The following is a 19,735-nucleotide window of genomic DNA, read 5'->3' on the forward strand; positions in this document are numbered from 1 at the left end:
CCCTTTAGGCTATCCAACGACGATTGAGATTTTTTTAGCTCCAGCTGCAAAGATCATTGAGCGCATCTAGGCCTATTCATGAGTAGGCTGTAGCTTGTCACGTATAACGGCCGCTATAAAGAGGGCTCGCACATAGTATAACTTATTGTACCTGTTCTTTTCCACGACAGATTAGGTAAAAGTCATGAAAGCCTTATGTAAGTTCACTTCTAAAATGGCGTCGGATATAGGTGAGCGATCAATTTCGCCCAGTAATGTGCGATTATGAATTCAGCTTCGTCGGTGAGATATAATATTTGAAGATGGACTGCTCGTCCTCTAGCTGAATTACCTGATTATGTATAATGAGTATGTAACGAAAATACGTAGATTCAAAAACAACTCGATAATGCGACTTGATACTCTGCAACTTCGTGCCCTTATCCTTTCCAGGCCATTAGTCAGCTTTAATAAATTAGGCGCTATCCGAGAATGCTCTCAACTTCGATGGTACAATCATGCAAGTATCTAGGTGTCTCGCACAGTCATAATAAACAAATGGAAAAAGTCACAGACTATTCTGCGTTGTGCCTTAATTGCCTCGAGCACGGGGCCTCAGGAGTTCAACAGGGGGCTCTAGACTCAGGTTGAGGATAACAGAGGTAATGGCAAAATATTGTAGATGTTACTCGTGCTAAACCCGCTCCAGGTACAACAAATTAAGGTGAAAACATCGTTTCATAAAATTCGACTTACCCAAACGGTTAACGGCTCTCCCTACGACGAAAGAGTGGTAGGGAGTTTTTGTATGAAACTTAACGATAAGTGAACCTTAGTCCTACTATCAAAGTAGGTGCACTTCCTTTGTGTTTTAGCTTTGCCGCGCGATTCAGTCCTAATGCAGTTTAAAATGCATCTAGCCAAGCATTTTTATTTTAAGTTACTGTTGATACAATCGAATTTTGATAACTGGCAAATTTGAACAAGGGTGATCGCAAACCGACGTCGATCAACCCAAATTCTACCAGTCCACGTCCGACCATCAATATAAAGAATGGTATTAAATCAATTTTGTGCTTTATCAAAATGCATGCGATGCTAACTTAATAAGGCATTGAAGAGTTTTTAAATTTTATTATAAAAATATTAGCAAATTATGGATCAAGTACCCGTTTCGTGCACCGTTGAAAAACTTCCCAGGCGAAAGCCTCATCTATTGAAATATAGGAATGTAATATATAGGCCTAATTGAATGTAGGACAAGCCGTTTGAGCATATCATGCATCAAATATCTGCGATTACTTTGGCCAATTGAATTTTCTTTAGAATTAGTGAGCGTCTGCCCGTTGCCTGCAGCCCGTTGCGATAAGAAAAAAAACTGTTACCGTGCTTCTACTGTGCAGGTTGTTTACCTGCGGTGATAGAATTAATGCACTAATGTTTCCATCTTTGTTTACTATAGTCGGCTCATTTATTGATTGCACGTGTTTGTTCTGAGATAAGTTGCTTCTTCTTCGGACGGCAATAGTCCGCGGAATATTTCTCATTCTAAATTGGAACATACACAAATCAGTACGTAGGCTAGTTATTTTTCCTAATTGTTTTTTTTTTTTTTTTTTCGTTATACCTTTTTCATTTCTCGCAAGTGCTTTACGTACTGTTTCATTGATAATCTAAGTGCACTACGTTTCGTTGATGTTATTACGACGGCCGTTCGAGATACCTTGAAGGTAATTATTTTAAAAAAACGTTGGTTTCCGGCAGTTCTATCAGTTCGTGCCTAAGTGGGTCGGATATGTGGTTAGTCTTTCATGTGCTCGGTAAACCCAATGGTGCGAATTTGGGGCGGTTTTGATATATGTGTTTTTTCGCCTCCATTTCGTGCATCAAGAAATACAGTGTAACGACAATTTTTTGAAGAACATGTAAGTTATATACAGATCGTGGGATAGCACTCATATACAACGTCTTCGAGCGTCGCTCCGTTGATTAAAGATAATTCTGCCGCCGTTCCCGAATCTGACCCAAACTAATGGAATACATACGTCAACAACAGACACCGGTTTACGGCACAGCTGTTCCACAAGAACAACAACTGACCTTGGAACTCAATTTCCACGCAATTGAACGCCGTTTCCAACGCAGGGGCAGCAAGCGAAAGATCTTGTCTAACCAATGCAAGTGCCTGTGTGAAAGATGAAGGATGCGCTCAGGGTACACGTTTTGTACTCCGTATGTATCTTTCGATGTGTAACCAGGTATGTCGCATAGTTTGCAGGGCTATCGAGGAGGTGGATCCGACAGCAGGCAGGTCAGTTGTTAACCTCGCAAGAGAAATCAAATTTTTTTGGATGTAAAAGTCGAAAGGACGGAGGAGGAAATCCAGGAACGTTGCGTGGCAAAGTTACCGGTTTTTCAAGACAAGGAACATCTGGTTAGTTTCGTGAATATGGGCCGGCAGTAACACTAGAAGAGGACGAAGAATCATCCATCAGACAGGATACCTAGCGATCGACACTTTTTCCAAGAGCCACGACAATCAAAGAAGTCGTAAATCAAGCCCTGAAAGTGGTGAGCACACAAGTGGCTCCATCAGTTCGCGTGACGCCTTACCGTCGCCATCTCAATCATACTCGGAACGTAATCTACTTGGTCGAGAGTTTTCGGCATATCCTACAGGCCCTCGAGAGCCCGCATGTCAGCAGGGCAGTCGCCGCCTACTAGGTCCACAATGGGCACTTCAAGAGGGCTTTCACTTTAACCTCTGACTGGACAGCATTCTTCAATATGTATCTACAGGCCGGTACTCTCCCCTCAGTGGAGTAATGTAACTTTGCTAATGGTTTTAGGCGGACGAAAACATAATACTTTATCAGTGTTATCGCTAAGAGAAACGCTGGCTACGAATCTCTCATGGCCACCAGTAGAAAAATACTTGACAAGTTTTGAAACCGCTTGCATGCAATGTTCGTCGGTTTCAAGGCTCTTTATGACTCGGTTCTGAGTGTCGAGGTTTTCATTTCGTGAGTGCTCAAAAGACACATTGACCATTTAACAGGTTTACTATAGGAGAAGCAGATAAATCAAATATAGCTCTATAGCCATGAATCTACTCTCTTCTTCTAAATGATTGGATTGAGACAAAGCGACACTTTGAGCTTCTACTGATATCAGTACTACTCAGTCATTTTCCTCATACGGTCAAGTAGTCCGGGGAATTGAGTCAAGGTCATCCTACACACAAACAATATGGTCATCTACTGTCCCAATGGATCTCACGGTATAGCACACTGAAGTAGCAGAGCTGGGACTGACCACCGATTTGATGAAGACAAAGTCGTTAACACTTTGGAGTAGAAGTAGGACGGGTCCTAACGTTCATTTTTTTGGTGGTTCGCTTTTTGAGCTGATTATCTCTGCCGATGACTATAGCTTCACCTCGCACGTTGTCGTTAAGTCCATGAAAGCACTCATGACGGCGTACACGATCAGAATCCTGAAACTTAACTCCCTTGGGGCTCCAGTCTATTTATTTGATCTGAAGGTGGAATCGGGAGCGGTTTAAAGAGTGAATATCATTTGTAAAGATTTGATAACTGCTCATATAGATCTGTTAAATCGGATGAATTGAACTTTGCTATTACCTGCAGTGGGCGGCTGTGTACACATACAACTTTAGGTTTTAAATCGTATGGCAAAGCCATTATAACGAATCACTGACCTCTCAAATTAGAAATACACTGTATTACATAATACATTGACACACACGATTCATATATGTAAGTTGTCGCTGATCACCTACCAGCAAAGCTAAACGAGCGGGAATTAAATCTATTCCCAGTAGTTTTCGTAATCACGCCGTTACATTTGCGCCTAGTCCGGAATATGCATAGGGTTAATGCTGGCCTTTTCCTCCTCGTGGAAATTATTTTTGTACAGCCAATGTTGGTCACTCGGTAATTGTAGATATTCGACGGCGATGCTCTGACAACCTTTTTTACGGAAAAGAAATAGCAAATACTCAATATATTTAGCAAAGGCTATAAAAAGATAGCTAATCGGAATCGCTCACGGAAAAAGATAGAGCGAACAACAGATTCTGCAAAATGTGAAATCCTGTCATCTTCTAAATACGTTAATCGACCCACACGTCACGAAATAACGAATTTACTAGGCGGGCTCTTTATGTTTCAAGTTTACGTCCGGCATAGCCATTAAGCATTCCATCGGATAGACGGGCGGCTCCCGTCCCAAAACGATAATGCAACCTAAACATGGTAAAGCTATCGGATGGCATACATTTTTCTTTTAATTATTTTACGTATTTTTATTAAGACCACGAAAAGGTTTTATATGAATTTTTTAGTAAAGGTCCCAGGAGCTCACCACCTGTTCAATGGAGCAATAATGTGGCTGGAATCAATTCATTCAAAAAGCAAACCAGGTTCACGGGTCATTTGTGTGCTGACAAATTACTTTACTTAGATTTTTTCCTCTTGAAACTATTCAGAATGGCCTTAAGAAGAGTTGAAAGGAAACTATACACGTTTATAAAATGATAGTCTGAAAGTCAATTGAAAAAGACATAGAAAATCATTGGAAAATTTTTGAAACTAAATGGCGGCTATTACCTAGTACTCTGGTAATGAACTTAGTCCATGGCTCATTATTGTTTTCTATTAATTATTATGTCACCTTCAATTTGTTCGACCTTCAATTTGTACTCAGTCTTATATTAATCCATGATTTTTTTGCCGTTGTTTACGTTACCCTCTAGTTTAGTTAACGACCTATTTATTAGCGATACAAATCCCTTTCAATTACTGATCGATTAGCATTAATTTTAAATGAAAACTTACCACACTTACTTGTGTTCTTACTAGCTTTGCTATTGATTCTTTGATTTCCAGATATGTGCAAATGCGCGATCGAGTGTTACTGATATTTTCTACTCCATATTGATTCTTTGTACTAATCTTCTATAAAAATAATATTTTAAGGTAAATCTTCTTAGCTAGAATGTCGCTCCTCTGACATACACTTAGCTTCATCATATGATGACACATTGCCAAAGGGGTTGTCTCGTGAAAGGAATCGATCCAAAGAAATAACCGAAAGGTCAAGACGTTCAGGCTCTTCTAGGACAATCGCTTCCTTATTTTGAAAATGCTGAGTGTTTCAATTCCTGTCACTCACGTTAAATGAACTGACTTTAGCCTTTTTGATCGCTGCCTGATTTGCCGCGTGTCTTCAGCACGATCGAGAACTCAGTATCTCTTGAAAACAAAACCAAGGCTCACGCGGATGAGGTACGCGACACGCAGTTTGTAATAACAGTTCAGCCCTCCTATTATACGTATAACTCCGCAGTAGATAATCACGTAATTGAAATGCGTTCTGAAAAACGCAAGCCAGCTTAAAACTAGGGATCCCTTTACCGTCGATTATCATGTTAGCAGAATCGCAATTCGACGGTTTAGCGGTTACTCGCTCTTGTAGTAGTTGATCGTTGCATGCAATAGAGCATGATGGCAGGCCTTCTCCTGTCGTGCCTGCTTCATTCCTATCCTGTTGACAGTCTTATTTGCATGAAACTACTGCCGCTGCTGTTGCTGTTGCTAGAATGTGCTAACAGACTTTTCAACGACGAAGCTGGCGACGATGGTGGCAGCAAAGGCGAAGTAGAGTCCAATTAAGTTGCCAGGTGCTCCGTTTTGTCCTGAGGTCCATGTAAGGTGTATCATTTACACTTTCTGCTCTACTAATAGTTAACGTTCGTGAGAATTATCGAGCCAATATAGACTGGCTCCACAAGGCCGATTTGATTTGCAATTTTATCCTCGTTAACTCGTAAGTTAGAACTATGCTTTTTCGGCAGGATACGGCAGAGAGTTACAATGTGGAGTACTGGATCACGAGAAAATAACTTTATTGAATCCAAGTCTTCGTACACATTTGGCATACTCTGTACATCGCATAACGAAACCGCATCGAAAGGGCCAGTGAAATATTGGCTACTCTTGTTCTCTTTCATACCAGTCCAAAGAACCTCCTTTTACCTAACTGGATGAAATATGTTTAAAATAAACCTGGAATCAATATCGGAATTGTAATCGAAGGTGGGTTATATGAATTCTCGGCGTCGCTGTTATTTTTTGAGCTTACGTGTCATCTGTATAGAACCTTCTTTGTTTGGTTATGGGTCATTTTGTCAGTATTGTATATTGCATTTAGATCCAATTTCTATACCTAAGTTCGTAGGCTAACGGCTTGAATCGAACTCCACAAGGAATTATTATTAAGTTATTAGAATCAAGGTAGCTAAGAACTCCACATATTACTTCTACAAGAATGTCATCATTAAGATTGTGCAGATTATAACTTAGATAGCGATGTATTGGTTGTAAGGTGGATTTGACTTTTATATTCTTCCGTCCGTTAACAGTTCTCTTTGGTGCTTGTATATCTGCATACTGTCAAAATGTCCAAAAACTGCATTAATAAGATTAACCTCAATTGATTGAGAAATCAACAGTCGCAGCGCTATTTTTTAGTGTTTTATAAATCTGTCACCTCTTATACACAGCTATTATATATATCTTGTTCTCTTAAAACATATATCATGTATTTTTTGGTTTTCCCGTAAACTGAGTCGTTAAGTTATAATGAAAATAGCATGTCTTGCATTTTTTCTTAAAGCTATACCAAGTAAAATTGATGAAGCAAACGGAACCTAAGGGAACTAATTAAGTGCACTGACACACGTGGAGCCCTCCAGGTAATGCGAGCAGAAACTCGCTCTATAGACTTGCTAGCAGCACCGGCGAGGGCGCCACCTGTTTGCTCGGCAATCATTGTTCTACCTGCAAATACATGGAAGAGAATCGGCGCCTTTCGTTTGTGTAGATATTCATGTAAGCAATTCCTGAAGTAATTTTAACACGTTACAAAATTGAACTGTCCATCTGAAGAAGGAATAAAGTTATTTGGGTTAACTTTTAGCCTTTTTTGCATCAAGGATAGTGGCATATATCGGTAGTTTAGATCAGTCACCAAAGGTCTTGTTGCATAATCGTACCTACTCAAAGTAATGATGCTCGCTGCACCTTTTAGTATCGTACATTTTATTATTTATTTGAGTATTGTACCTCTTTTTTTCACTGTCGTAATAAAAGTTATTTCAGTTTAAGCTGTCTCGTAACGAGCTACAATCTTTAGCATAGAAGCATGTTTTCTTCAAATATATTCTTAATAATAAAAGAATAAATGTGTTTAATTCAGCTATCCTATGATAACCATTCTAAAGTGATGTGTGCTTAAAACAGCCTTCCAGTAATTATAAAGACCGAGGCATAAAAAATTACTGATACGTTTGCGTAAACCGAAGCTCATATAGTGTCCAAATGATACATAGTAGTCTCGAGTATAGTGTGAATATTTTACTTATTCTATCCCGTTGTATCGTCTGTATACCGAAATTTAAATTGAGACATGTTTCACCCTTCCGATATGTGACGATCTACGATCTTCTAAATAGATTTTGTTAAGGCATAAAGGCAGTACTTGATACAGGTAATCATAATCCGCTATTTCTGCATGCCAGTCTTCCTGTTTCCACAGCACACTATTAATTATTATATATTATGACCGCATCCTAATTAAAGAGACTACGTTTTTGCGGAGGTTAGTATACTTTGAATAGAACATAGCAGTAACCCTTTGTCGTTTCTAAGTGAAGCTATTATGTACCGAATATATTATTGACTAGTTTTGGAAGTTCTTGTCAAATGCTAGAGACGGAGTTCACGTCAGGTCCGGTTCAGTAAGCACATTTATATTATATAAAGAAACATTGAACCCTAAAAGAATCTTCCCGAGGAATAAGAAAATTCTATATGGTCTTTATTACAACTAATCACTAGTCTCTTTTTGGCATAAACATGTATTCTGAATTATTCGATATACATAGGTTATCTTAAGTATTACAGCGAGTTAACCCTATTCATCTGCTGTTCGGATACCTGGTTCGGCCGAACTCGATTTTTCCACTAAACGCTAAAGATTTTCCTTTTTCTGGGCACTTTTCTCTATTAGGGCAAGTGTTTAGGTACTCAGCACGAGACCAATAGACAGAGATCCATGATCAAACCACACGCACAGTGATTTCCTGATAACTAGCGAAAATTTATCATTCTCTTCGTATTCTAATTTAGCATCGCGTTCATTTGAGAGCTTGATTTTGTATATGCTTTCACGCTCTATGCGATTGATTATTATCACATGGGTGGTTTTACTCAGTCCTTAGCCGTTTTATCATCAAGGTTGCATAGACATCCTCTCGCCGCTCCGGACAAGGACAGCACAGCCGGTTTAGCCATCAGAGCAAAACTGGTATCGCATGCACTTTTCGGAGGTTCTGCCTGGGCATATTTTTCTGTTTCGGTTGTTCAGGTGTTTTCGGTTTCTGCCGGCGCCAGGTTTCGCGTTCCTTTGCCAGATCCGCGCCCCTGTTACGACAACTCACGTATAGGCGCGAATCAGGCACAGTGCTTAAGGCAAAGCTAGCTAAACAAGCTATACCTTTTTGTAATTGGGAAAGACAGTTGTACTTAAGCGGCGACGTCGGCACCCGAAAACCGCCGCTTCTCAACACGTTATTACGTGCTGATATCTGTCGCTTCCTCCGGGCTCACAAGCACAGCCGTGACGATTGAATGTGCCATGATCAGCCAGTGTCTCGTGCCATTGTTGGCACCTTGTGGCCAGAGGTTGGCGAGTGACCACTAATTAAATGTATGTGATTCTACTTGTCGATGGGCCTAGATTATTTTGCTTATTTGTATGTGTCCGCCGCAGCACATACGACGGTCAGTCAGTGAATACAGTGTCTCTTTGTTTGCGATAAATTGCAACACATTTTGACAGGCTAATCGTTGCATTGGTCCTACAATAATTTGCAACCTCTGGTTCTAAAGGGAAGTCGATCCCCTCTAGAACAAGATTAGAAATTTAGATTAGAAGAACCTCGGAACCTGTTTCCGGAATATGAGAAAGATAAACTATTGTCTAATGCTTTTAATTCGTAGAGACCCTGGCCGAAATGATCGATTGTCTATGTTCTTGCCGGTCATTTCCGATTATACTATATGTCTCTACCTGGCTGGTTTAATCCACGCGTCTGTAAGGAAGTTGTGCTGTCTCACACGGTCGACCTGAAACCCCAGTCTATGCGGCCATTATGAAAACAGGAACGGCCTGCGACAGCCCAGACTCTTCGTTGCTTCTGATCTTCCAGAAGCAGGAAAAAATAAACAAAGAAATCAAAGTGGTGTGTGAGGCTGTATTTGACATCGTTTACAGGAAGAGGTGCCCTAGTACTCTAGACGGTAGCTGCTGCTGTTTACCTCTGATCTCGCCGTTCTGAAAGTGCAACAAGCGTGCATTCTCATTGGAACTGGTCGTCTGATTTAATTAATTGGCTACAATTTGTTTGAAAACAATCGATGTTACGGTAGAAGACAGGTTATTGCAATATATTTGTAAAGGACTGCTCCATTATATGACCTAAACGAGCGTACTGCAATTACTTTATTTTCGAGAAAATATCGATTGCAGATACCGATGTCATTGGCTCGGATGGTACCCCACTAATGATTCTGTGCGTAAAAGTCAGTCGTTCAACAAAGCTAAAAAGAACTATTTTTTAAAGAGGACTCTTACTCTATCTGAAGAAAATAATGCTTTATAATTATTTGTTGCCAAGTTAGGCAGGCCAAAGGTTATGATTCGTTGACCGTAAATCCACATTACGTTTTACTACTCAATACGAGGTTTGTGAATGGCCCAGTTACTGGCACGTCTATGAGACACACCATAGACAAGAAGTGTACAATGTATATAAAACCCACTTTATTATATTAAATCTGGTTCGACTATTTTCGTAATGTACAATTCTAGCATAACTATGGTAAATTCTGATACATTACCATGGTGCTAGCTAACGTGACGCATGTGATGACGGTTTTATTCTGTGCAACTAATAATAATAATAATAAAGTCTTCTTTCAGAGGCAACAACTCGTAATACGTTGTCCACTAATATATAATTCAGTGAGTGTGAAGATACCTTCACACGACATATACACACATACGAAATTCTACTTAGCTGAATCGTGCTCTGAATCCATTTATTTTCTTTCATTCTGCTGCAAGACTAGCGTCAACCGGCGTCGTATATGTTCGACATAAACGCCCTATACAGCTCTATTTCACCGCCACGTAATATTATCATGTAATATAATAATTTCTATAAAACATGACTTGCCTTCCGTTTGCTTTTGAAAATATAACAAATGTAAAAATGGGGTAGAAAAATGGACTGGCCATTTTGCTTCTTCGCTGTTGAATGAAACTGGGATAAAATGTACAAAAATTGTTTCGTGGTCCGACCTTTTGAAATTTGGCCGAAGAATCCAATGGCATAAATCACATATTTCTAACCTGAGCCCATCTCGCAGATTCGATCTCAGTAACATTTTAAACTAGCGTTATTTTATTAGACAAAAAACGCAGTGACCTATAATCTGTGTCATATACTTTGTCTTATATCTAATAAATCTAATATCTAATCTTATAAAAGTCTCGTTAATTTAGTCATTTACTTCTCGCGCATCATACGCACTCGACGGATGCGTCCGGCGCTACCCAAGACTTTTCTGTTACTTTTCCCTTCTAAACTCAAAGCGTATTCAGGTCTGAACCAAAGTCCTAAACCCAAATTCGTTTTAGTTTTGCCTACACCTATTGCATTATTTAAAATGTCCCTTTACACCTTCAGCAGTCATAGAGTTTTCATGATCGTGTACTAATCGTCTTGTGATCGGTAGCAGCTGCTTGATTCCCTCGTTTAAATTTTCTTCTGTTTCTATTACAATCTAGTCGCTATTGTACTGTAGTCCTATTGTGCTTTTACACCGTCGTCTCAAGATAGCACTAATCTTAAACGCCCAAATGCCACTTAAATATTAAGCTACTTGAGAGAAGAAAGCAGCTAAGTAAAGATGTGAAGACGTGTATAACTTTCCAAGCTGTTGAACTGTCACCTAGAATTAATAACACAAAATATCATATTCACCTTAGTGGAAAAAATGGGTAAAAAATCGTGTAAAACTATCATAGGGGCAATTCGTCGTATTAGTTTCTGATTATGATTTTTAACGTTGGAGGGGGCGGCGCGACATAAATGGGTGATGCACGTCTCTCAGAGTGCATTGCTGTGGAATCATGAACATACAGCCATCGTTGGCGCAAATTTCAACATTGGTGTACAGCCGTTACAGGATATTGTTACCACACCGTTTCACAGGTCTGTTGGATGAAAATCTAAAAAGTCTAGCAAAGCTCACTTGAAGTAAGATCCAATAAACACCGGCCGTAAAAAACAGATGGGAGAATACTCTTACATCTAACGAAAAATGTTGTATGAATGGCAAGTAATACTACATGTTTCCCGTAAGTAGCTACAAATTTTATATCCTCATGTACCATCACATGTACCAATTTTATATCCTCTGCGTAACTTGGATTACTTAAGGGTAAAAGATGTGAAAAGGTGCGTCCTCGTGCTCGGGTGGTAGGTAGCGTAGCCTGGTAAGCTTAGAGACGTGTTGTGGTCGAGGTTCGAGCTTGACATAGATAGATTTCGTTTCGTAGCCCAGCATGATCGAATGCCCAGCGACGATACCGAACGTAAAACGCTTAAATAACATAGAGGCTGAAAGATGCAGTGAATTTCATTTTTACAACTGCATGCGATTTGAACTAAATAAGTAAACGCGTCTGGTAGCTTAATAATTATTGGCTTTTATTCTCCGGCCCTTAAAATTAATTTTCTAATGTGTGAGGCGCCTTTATTTCTAACGAACACTGACGTAGAACGTCGCGCGGGTGACTAATTTAGAAAAACTAGTAAATAAAGACTTTTTTTCCTAGCCTTTGTTCTCCATGCGGCCATTATCACGAATAGTTCTCATGACAGCGTAAGCAATCATATTCTTAGCATTTAAACTATCTAAAATACATAAAAACTATCCAAGCGATATTCACTGGCGAAGAAGTGGAATGTGAAGCTTCCGTCATTTATATTGATAGCGTTCCATACTGTGGTATACTAACATTCGTGCTATCAGGCACACTGCATGTCACATATACTGTCGACCCGAAACATACCATATTGTAAAATATGGTAGTGGATATCGATAGTGAATTGAACTCGATATAATAAAAAATCAACCGTTTTAATTTTGTAAACTCATTGTCTCTCTTGATCCTTCTATGTGACTTTTGTTTCAGTCAAAACGTGATCTTTGCGTCAGTGAACAACAACCGGTCACAACGCAACAATAGGACGACCTCAACAACCGTCGTTGCTTCCCACATAACCTAAGATACTATGCAACTTTCATTCAGCCACCACTTCACGCCTATATAATTTCCCACGGCTAGAACTTCAGTGTAAAAGGTACATGACTCTGCTAAAAGTACGACAGGAATAACCAAAAAGCACGCGGCGCCATTATATGAGAGAGCGGAGAAAGAGTAGTTAATAGCCTACTTTCCTTCAAACCATACCCGACAAAGAAAAACACGGTCTTCACTCTGCTTCATTTGTCATCGCATTCGTCTTGACAGACGATAGTAGCTTGGCTAGCTATCGATTTAGACGTACAGACGATTGCTTACACTCACCACGAACGCACCCCTTTTGGGCGATCTGGCCGTCTCGACCCGACGTAGTGCATAATAAACTATCCAGAACAATATTCATACTCCCTGGCTCAAATCTCCCTTGTCTAATGGTACTGGCCTCGGTAAACGACAACCGTCTTCCATAAAAGAAAACAGGAGTTCTACAAGTCCCTTGTATTTCCGCTTCAATCGCCTGGTAAACAAAGAGAGCAACAACAACAACATCATCAGCAGCTGCGGCTATATCCCAGCACCCGACTCCAGCGGCATCTTCAAGTCAGAAAGGGTGCTCAGCTGGCAAATACGTGTTCGACCGTAACAAGTTCTGTCACGTCCAGAAGACTGTACGACCCGTTTTTGCCTCCCCTTACCCCGCACTACTACAGTCACCGAAATCACAACTCCAATTACTTTCGGCCGCACAGTAGCAGCTGACGCTACTCGGGTCGAGTGTCGTCGTCGTCAATATTGTGTCTGTATCATTTTTCCTCTTCACAAGCCTGCCCATCGAGGCCGCCAGGGTGTTCTGCTTGACTGACAATACTCGCTCGTCTATCTCTACATTTCTACGCGTTATCGGTCGCGGAATAAAACAGAAAGTTTAATCCGTACACTTTTCCTTCAGCGCCACCCATCATCACAATCACGATGCTAATGAACATTCGTCAGGTGACTCGACGTCGCCGTCTGATGCGGTCCGATAACACGTACGATGCTCATCTTCACAGCGTCCACTTCTCATGGAGCGCACTAATTCGCGAATCACTCGTCCAAACTTCATGGCCTATCTCATTCCCTGCTGAAACCAACACCGACGACAATAACCGCTTCACGTTCAGAGGGTAAGTAGCCAAAAATTGACAAGAAAAATGCACTTTTCGTCCATTCAATTGCGTAGAGACTACGAACTGGTTAAGGGTAATGTATATATAGATCTGTTTAATCAGTCACTAGATGGCTATGTAGTTTTTGAAAATCGTTATAATCAAAACCCAAGTAGCATTCGTTAAAGGTAAAGTAGACAGCGCTCAAATTTGATGTGGGTATCATGTATAGTCCCATAGTCGCTTACAGACGAAAATACTCAGTTGACAAATCTTTTAAATTTCCACTACGAGCAGACGGCGATGTTATCTATTTTAGCTATTGTTCTCATTCGTCGCAACAGACCACAGACGCGCCTAGAACCTAGAGAGTGTTATGTCAACTTTGAAATTTCTTGCGAAACGTTGCCTTGGCTGTTTTAGTTTAACACATATTTTATTATTACTAGAAATGCCAACATATTTATTACAGTGACTAACATAAATCTCATTAACAAGTTCGGTGATCTTACCGTGCTTGGCGTGCACAAGCCCCTTGAAGGGTTAAAAAAAACTATGCTTTGTGGCTTGCATTTAGCTGGCGATTTAGAATATATATCGAAACAAAATACTCGTAGTTCGGGGGTCAAGACGCAGTCAAATCACCGGAATCAATCTACCACCATTTATCGCACCAAACACCTTTTCACATACTAATTTCATTTTCAGTCAGCGAAACGTGAGCGTCTCTTGAAGTTTTCGCCGTTACGGGGCTATCGTACGATGAATTACGTACTCGGCATGCTCTCGTGTTCAGAGGTCCATAAAGTTTCTATGCGCTAGATAACAGGCCGAAGCAACAAGTAAATACGCCGTATTAGCATCACCCGGGTAGTAGGTCCGTAATCTAGAGCATTGGTCACTCGTTATTTTAGAAATAAACGGTTAAGCGTTTCATTACCTGTCCGCCCTTTCTTCCAACAAGTCACTTGTCCTTTCCTCTAATCCTACATAAGTTTTGTCACGAAGCCCAGCTGTTGAGTTTCCGTAGAATTGTTTATGTAAGGGATTCTAAAAGCATTTTTAGTATGTTCGTACCTGACGGAGCGAAAAGGCCACCTGCGGATATGCGATCTTGTGCGTTGTGTCTGCGTCAAGCATCAGTGTCGTTTGGAACCGCAATGCATCCGATTCTAGCGTTTACCGTTGTTGCTAAGATGAACAACTATCCTGTCTAACTGACACAGCAACCTTACCAAGAGCCAAACCCTTCAGCCAAACCGAACACCTTAATAGCCTTTCATCCCTTTAATTAGACCTAACCGATTTGGACAGCGTTCTGTTATCGCTACTGCAAAAAGGCTGCGTCATTTGTTCTTCTCGTCAGCCAGCGTCGTATATAAATTATTAGTGCCGATAGAATAGTGCTGTTTATCTTATGCAACAAAGCCCTCCAGTTCAACGATGGTATACTCTTCCCCTTCGCTTTTGCCCCTGCCGCGTTTACGTCGCCTGGCTATCTGCAAGCCTGGCTCTGCGCATCTGTTTGGTACCGCGATATAAGTAAGTTTCTGTATCAACAGACCGATCAGGGCGAAAACGATCGTATCGTTCATCCTTACACTTAGATTAGAGATACGCATGCACGTAAGAGGCAATAAAGAACGGCGCTTTCTACGTATCTCAACTGTCGAGGCAAATATCGCAAACAGAATGTATCGCTGTGTAACTACGTGGATTCTCTTAAAAGGGTTTAGGGAAAGCAGATAACAAACAGATAAAGAAATTTGAATATTCTATGTCCATATCGGCTCTGCGTATGCGTTGATGGCACATGGGACGTTATAGCCAAACCCGAAATTAAATCTTTTTTCAAGGTAGACCTGCAAATCTTCCAAAGAGCGCTATGTTTCTCTCGTTTGTTCTATTACTTTTACGGCAACACAGTGCTCCAGATTAGTATAGTGCCGAATGCAACGTTGTTTTTCTATGAACGACATATAAAAACAGAGTTATGAAATAATCAACACAAATACATTTTTTTTTGTTGGTACTACTATAGGGCAACAGCTGGGCTAAATGTTCACGTCAACAAAGCTCCGAATAAAAGTCAATTTTTTAAGAATTTGCTTCGTACAAAGATCACGCTTCGTGGAATCTACGAAAGCTTCCATTTGCTTTCATAACATTCTAGATCGTATTAAGCTTTTAGTTTGTTTCTTTACAGCAACGAGGAATTACGTGCGAGAGCCCTAGATCTGCGGAATTTTAACGCTAAATTTAAGATGAATGATATGGGTTTTTTGTTGGATTAGCACTCTCTTGCATAGTTTTCCATCTCGACTTAGTTAAAGTTGGTAACTATCTAAGTTGGCGGACTTCGATGTACGGATGAATCATAGCTGTAGCGCAATATTTGTAAGCCAGTGATCGTTGTGCGGATGTGTTTAGTGCTGAGTGCTGTTGGCAGCAGGTTCTGTGAACTTCGTCGTTAAGTTAAAAAAAACAAACAAAAACGTCTACTTGTTAATTGTAAAGGAAGCAAACATTGAAAGATTTACCGGTCGTGTTTTAAGCGATTAACGCTTACGACTTCAAAAAAAATATCTAAATCGAGGAATATAATTGGTTGATTGTTTATTGGAATACATTTTCCTGCCTTAACGCGACCCGATTTGATACAGCGCTTTCTTTTAATTTTTTTTTAACTGCCTATAGGCTAGTTACCAATATTTTTTAAAACTGCTAGACACGAAGCGATACGGAGTTGATAATCATATAGGTACGTTCAGACCTGAGCACGATATTGAGTCGTGCTCAAGATCTCGTACGAGAAGTAATGTATATACAGTGGCAAAGTTTCCTGCGTACTATATCGGTCGTAGGTAAAGAAGCCAGCATTTGTTCCGCTAAGCCGTTTTGTCTATTCGAAATAATTATGCAGTCGAATCGTAATAAAACCAATCCATAAGTATCTGCACCCATTTCTTACACAGAACCATTGCGGTTTATGGCTAATAGAGACATACAGAGAACTGTTAAAAGTGCACACAGTTCAGGCGGGGCCACATCTAAAACCTATAGCCTGCAGATTTGCATTTCTTTGTGAGCCCAGACGCAAGCTTGCAACTGCGAACAGCGCCGAAACATGGTCTGTGCCGATAGGCCACCACAAGGAATATCCTGTTTGGTCCTTGAGAAAAATTAAATTGTCCTTCCGAATTTAAAAATGGTGCACACATTCTATATAACTTTTGCTCAGAGGCGTTAAAAAGCTAAGACAACTTCTTTTTGGTGAAATTTGCATACGCAAAGCCTGCACGAATCATGAACCCATACGTCTTCCCTGCGGTGAACGATACCTTCATTTGAGGATTCTTATTGAATAGTTCATTTTCCTTGACGTTTAATGTCTACTAGTTTATGGTTCAAACACATAAGCCACAGACACACGTATCATATTATACGCCAAGTGTGAAAGATCTAGTCTCAACATACTTTAGAGGGATTTATTCTAGAGCCCCTCCTGCTAAGCTTGACTTCCGCTGCCATTTCCGCTGGTCATCTGACGGATCTTGGGAGCAGGTTTGCTTAGGTTAGACGGGTCGCAGGAGTTGGGTCTAAGAGAAAGAGTTTTGGTAACTACGTCCAGGCGTGTCGCAGAGCAGTGATTATCTAGGCCGATCATCCGCTGTCACAGAAGCCAGTGTAAGGCGCATGTGGTCTGCGGCTGGGTCCCATTGCAGGAAAAAGTCCTTATACTAGCCGGTTCTCATGGGAGAGTGTTGGTAGACTAAAAAGTTATACAAAATGGCGGATTAATGCAGATGCAGGTTCATAAACGGCTTCCTCCAAAAGATGTCAGAGCCCAAGTTAGGTGAGTAACCAGCTCGACTCGCTTTCTGCCCATTTAATTCGTTGGGTAGGATTGTCTGTACAGCGCACGTTAGCCGCATCGGGTGAGAATAACCGCATCACGGATGCTTCTAAGGACAAGAAACTAGAAAAGAAATAATTTATTTCGAACTAATTCGACATAGGCTCATGTTCTCTGCATAATGCTCACAGAATAACGGAGCACACTTGCCGTAAAATGGTCTGTTTTTCAAAAGCATGACGCTCTGTCGATATTTTCTATACCGCTCCAACTGCCCCGAATTTTTCGCTTAAAGTAATAGCGAAAATCTCCCGTCGGAGATGTGTCGTAGGATAGTTTGGCCGGAATCTAAGCAGCCGTTAGACCACTCAGCTCATCGATGCTCATCGACCAATACATCGATGAGCTTGAAAAGCCGGTCGACGGACTGGGTAATTAATTAAATGTGAGTAGTTGAAAAATATCCTATGAGCCGTCATAGCTGATAGTTTGCATCGATCGGATACATCAACGTGTACCGCCAGCAACTTTAAGTAGTACTAATTCTTCTACCGAAACGTGAATCAAAACGATGTCCGTATTTTGTCTGGTATGTCTATGCGTACGTATTAAACTGTTTATGTATTACAGTGTCGACACTGCAGGTACTGCGCACTGGTGCCCTGCTTACGGAACTATATGGAACAGATGGCTAAATGAGGATTAGGCCCAGCTGTCCAAACGAGTACAGAATGGTCTGCTTCTAAATTTTTTAGCTAGGCGAATACGATTTCAAAAGCGAAGTAGTGATTTTATCGTATTCCGGACAAAGCTGTCTGCAGTCAGAGGACATATGTCTCAGATTCCTTCTGCATTTCAACAAAATCTCTGAAAGTGGTAGACAGTGTGTTTCAAGTACCCGATCAAGCCCAGAATCTAATTCTGGCTTAAGCTCGCTAAGAAGGAAATGACCTACGATGTCATCCATCATCTCGTTCGCTACGGATGAGAGAAAAGCTAAGATAGAGAATATTTGAATAACACTTACATAGCGTTGAATATGTATAGATGATAGTAGGGCGGGCCTCGTTTCTCGGTTGGGAGAAATTAGATCTACACCATTAATTCTCATTAGCGAAATGTTTATCAAAATAAATGTACTGTCTTTTATATTCCGTCTCAATTATGTTACGTCCAGTCCAAAACAGATACCCTAGGCCTGTACATACTGGCTTCGTATAAGTCGCGCTCGGTCAGTAGTCTACCTATTGCCCGAATTGTTTTTATGTCCACTGAGTGCGTGAATAAGATCATGCCCTGATTAAACAAGAGACTAGATTGGAATCTGTTTTTCCCGATAGAAACCCATTGCTCCTAAAGCACGATTAGAAGAGAGGTTCGTTTTAACGTAACGACTTTTCTATGCATACATAAATTAGCCATACTATGTTCTAGCTAAACCACTTCGACCGGAATCACTGAAGTATATTGGACACCAACGGTGCTAGAGTCAACACGCTATCATGATCTGAAACGGTATAGATAGGCGCGAGAAATGCCAAAAGCATCATCTTTGCACTACTGATCACTGATTGAAATCGAAAGGACGGTGACAGCTGTCGTTTCTGAGAGATTGTGAATGTGGCGCTTCTTAGCTATCCACAAAGTCGTTCAAGAGCTGGTGTCACATCAGGCCAAAGCTCTATTTCATGCCGACAACAGTACTCATAGGCCAGTGGCTGCTACTCCGAAGTCATGCGGTAATTTCTGAGGGCCTAGAATTTTAGATCGAAGAGTTGGCTAATAGTCTCTAGCGTAACCAAGGATCCTGGAAAAATGTCCGAGAGTAGGCTAAAGTGAAGCGGATCAAGGAAGGCGGATTGTCAAGATGCCAAGAAACCAAACGCCGTCGTTTTCAAATTAGCCGTCTTGACCCATGATTTCATGTCCGCGCATATAGCAATTAAGGTGCGCGGACGCTACTAATTCCTTAGTTTAGTATTGACTACGTCTTGCGTCAGATGGCGCCCTACCCATCGCATTTCTTGTTAGTCAACTGAAGAATATGGACAAAGTGCTCTCGCGTACTGGAAATCTTACCTATCATAAATATCTTTTTTTGTCTATCTAAAATTGTCAGCACTAATATTGACTAATATAAGGGACAAGCTATTTCGATTATGTGTTGGCATTGAAACTTTGTATATGCACCCTTCTCTTTCAGAGAGAATATTTCTCGAAAAATGACTTCGAAGTAGAACTAGCAGATGCACAAAGTCTAATACTTGGAAGCGTCTAGCTCCAAGTCTGAAGACTCTGCCTATGTTTCTGGGATCACTAGAGCGGTAAC

At 40.7% G+C, this 19,735-nt stretch overlaps 1 long non-coding RNA gene across 3 annotated transcripts in view; it reads left to right on the forward strand.

The window, feature by feature from the left end:
* The window catches only part of LOC111266500 (uncharacterized), a 40,381-nt gene extending 25,749 nt beyond the window's left edge, over nt 1-14,632 (forward strand). For all 3 annotated transcript variants that reach the window (XR_015313490.1, XR_015313488.1, XR_015313489.1), the window contains 2 exons: nt 12,331-13,568; nt 14,259-14,632. This is a non-coding gene — a long non-coding RNA (uncharacterized LOC111266500). The remainder of the gene's footprint in view (nt 1-12,330; nt 13,569-14,258) is intronic.
* Nucleotides 14,633-19,735: the final 5,103 nt, after the last annotated feature.

This window comes from Varroa jacobsoni, unplaced genomic scaffold (assembly GCF_002532875.2).
Source record: "Varroa jacobsoni isolate VJ856 unplaced genomic scaffold, vjacob_1.0 scaffold_1092, whole genome shotgun sequence".
In the NCBI taxonomy this organism is placed as follows: Eukaryota; Metazoa; Arthropoda; class Arachnida; order Mesostigmata; family Varroidae; genus Varroa; species Varroa jacobsoni.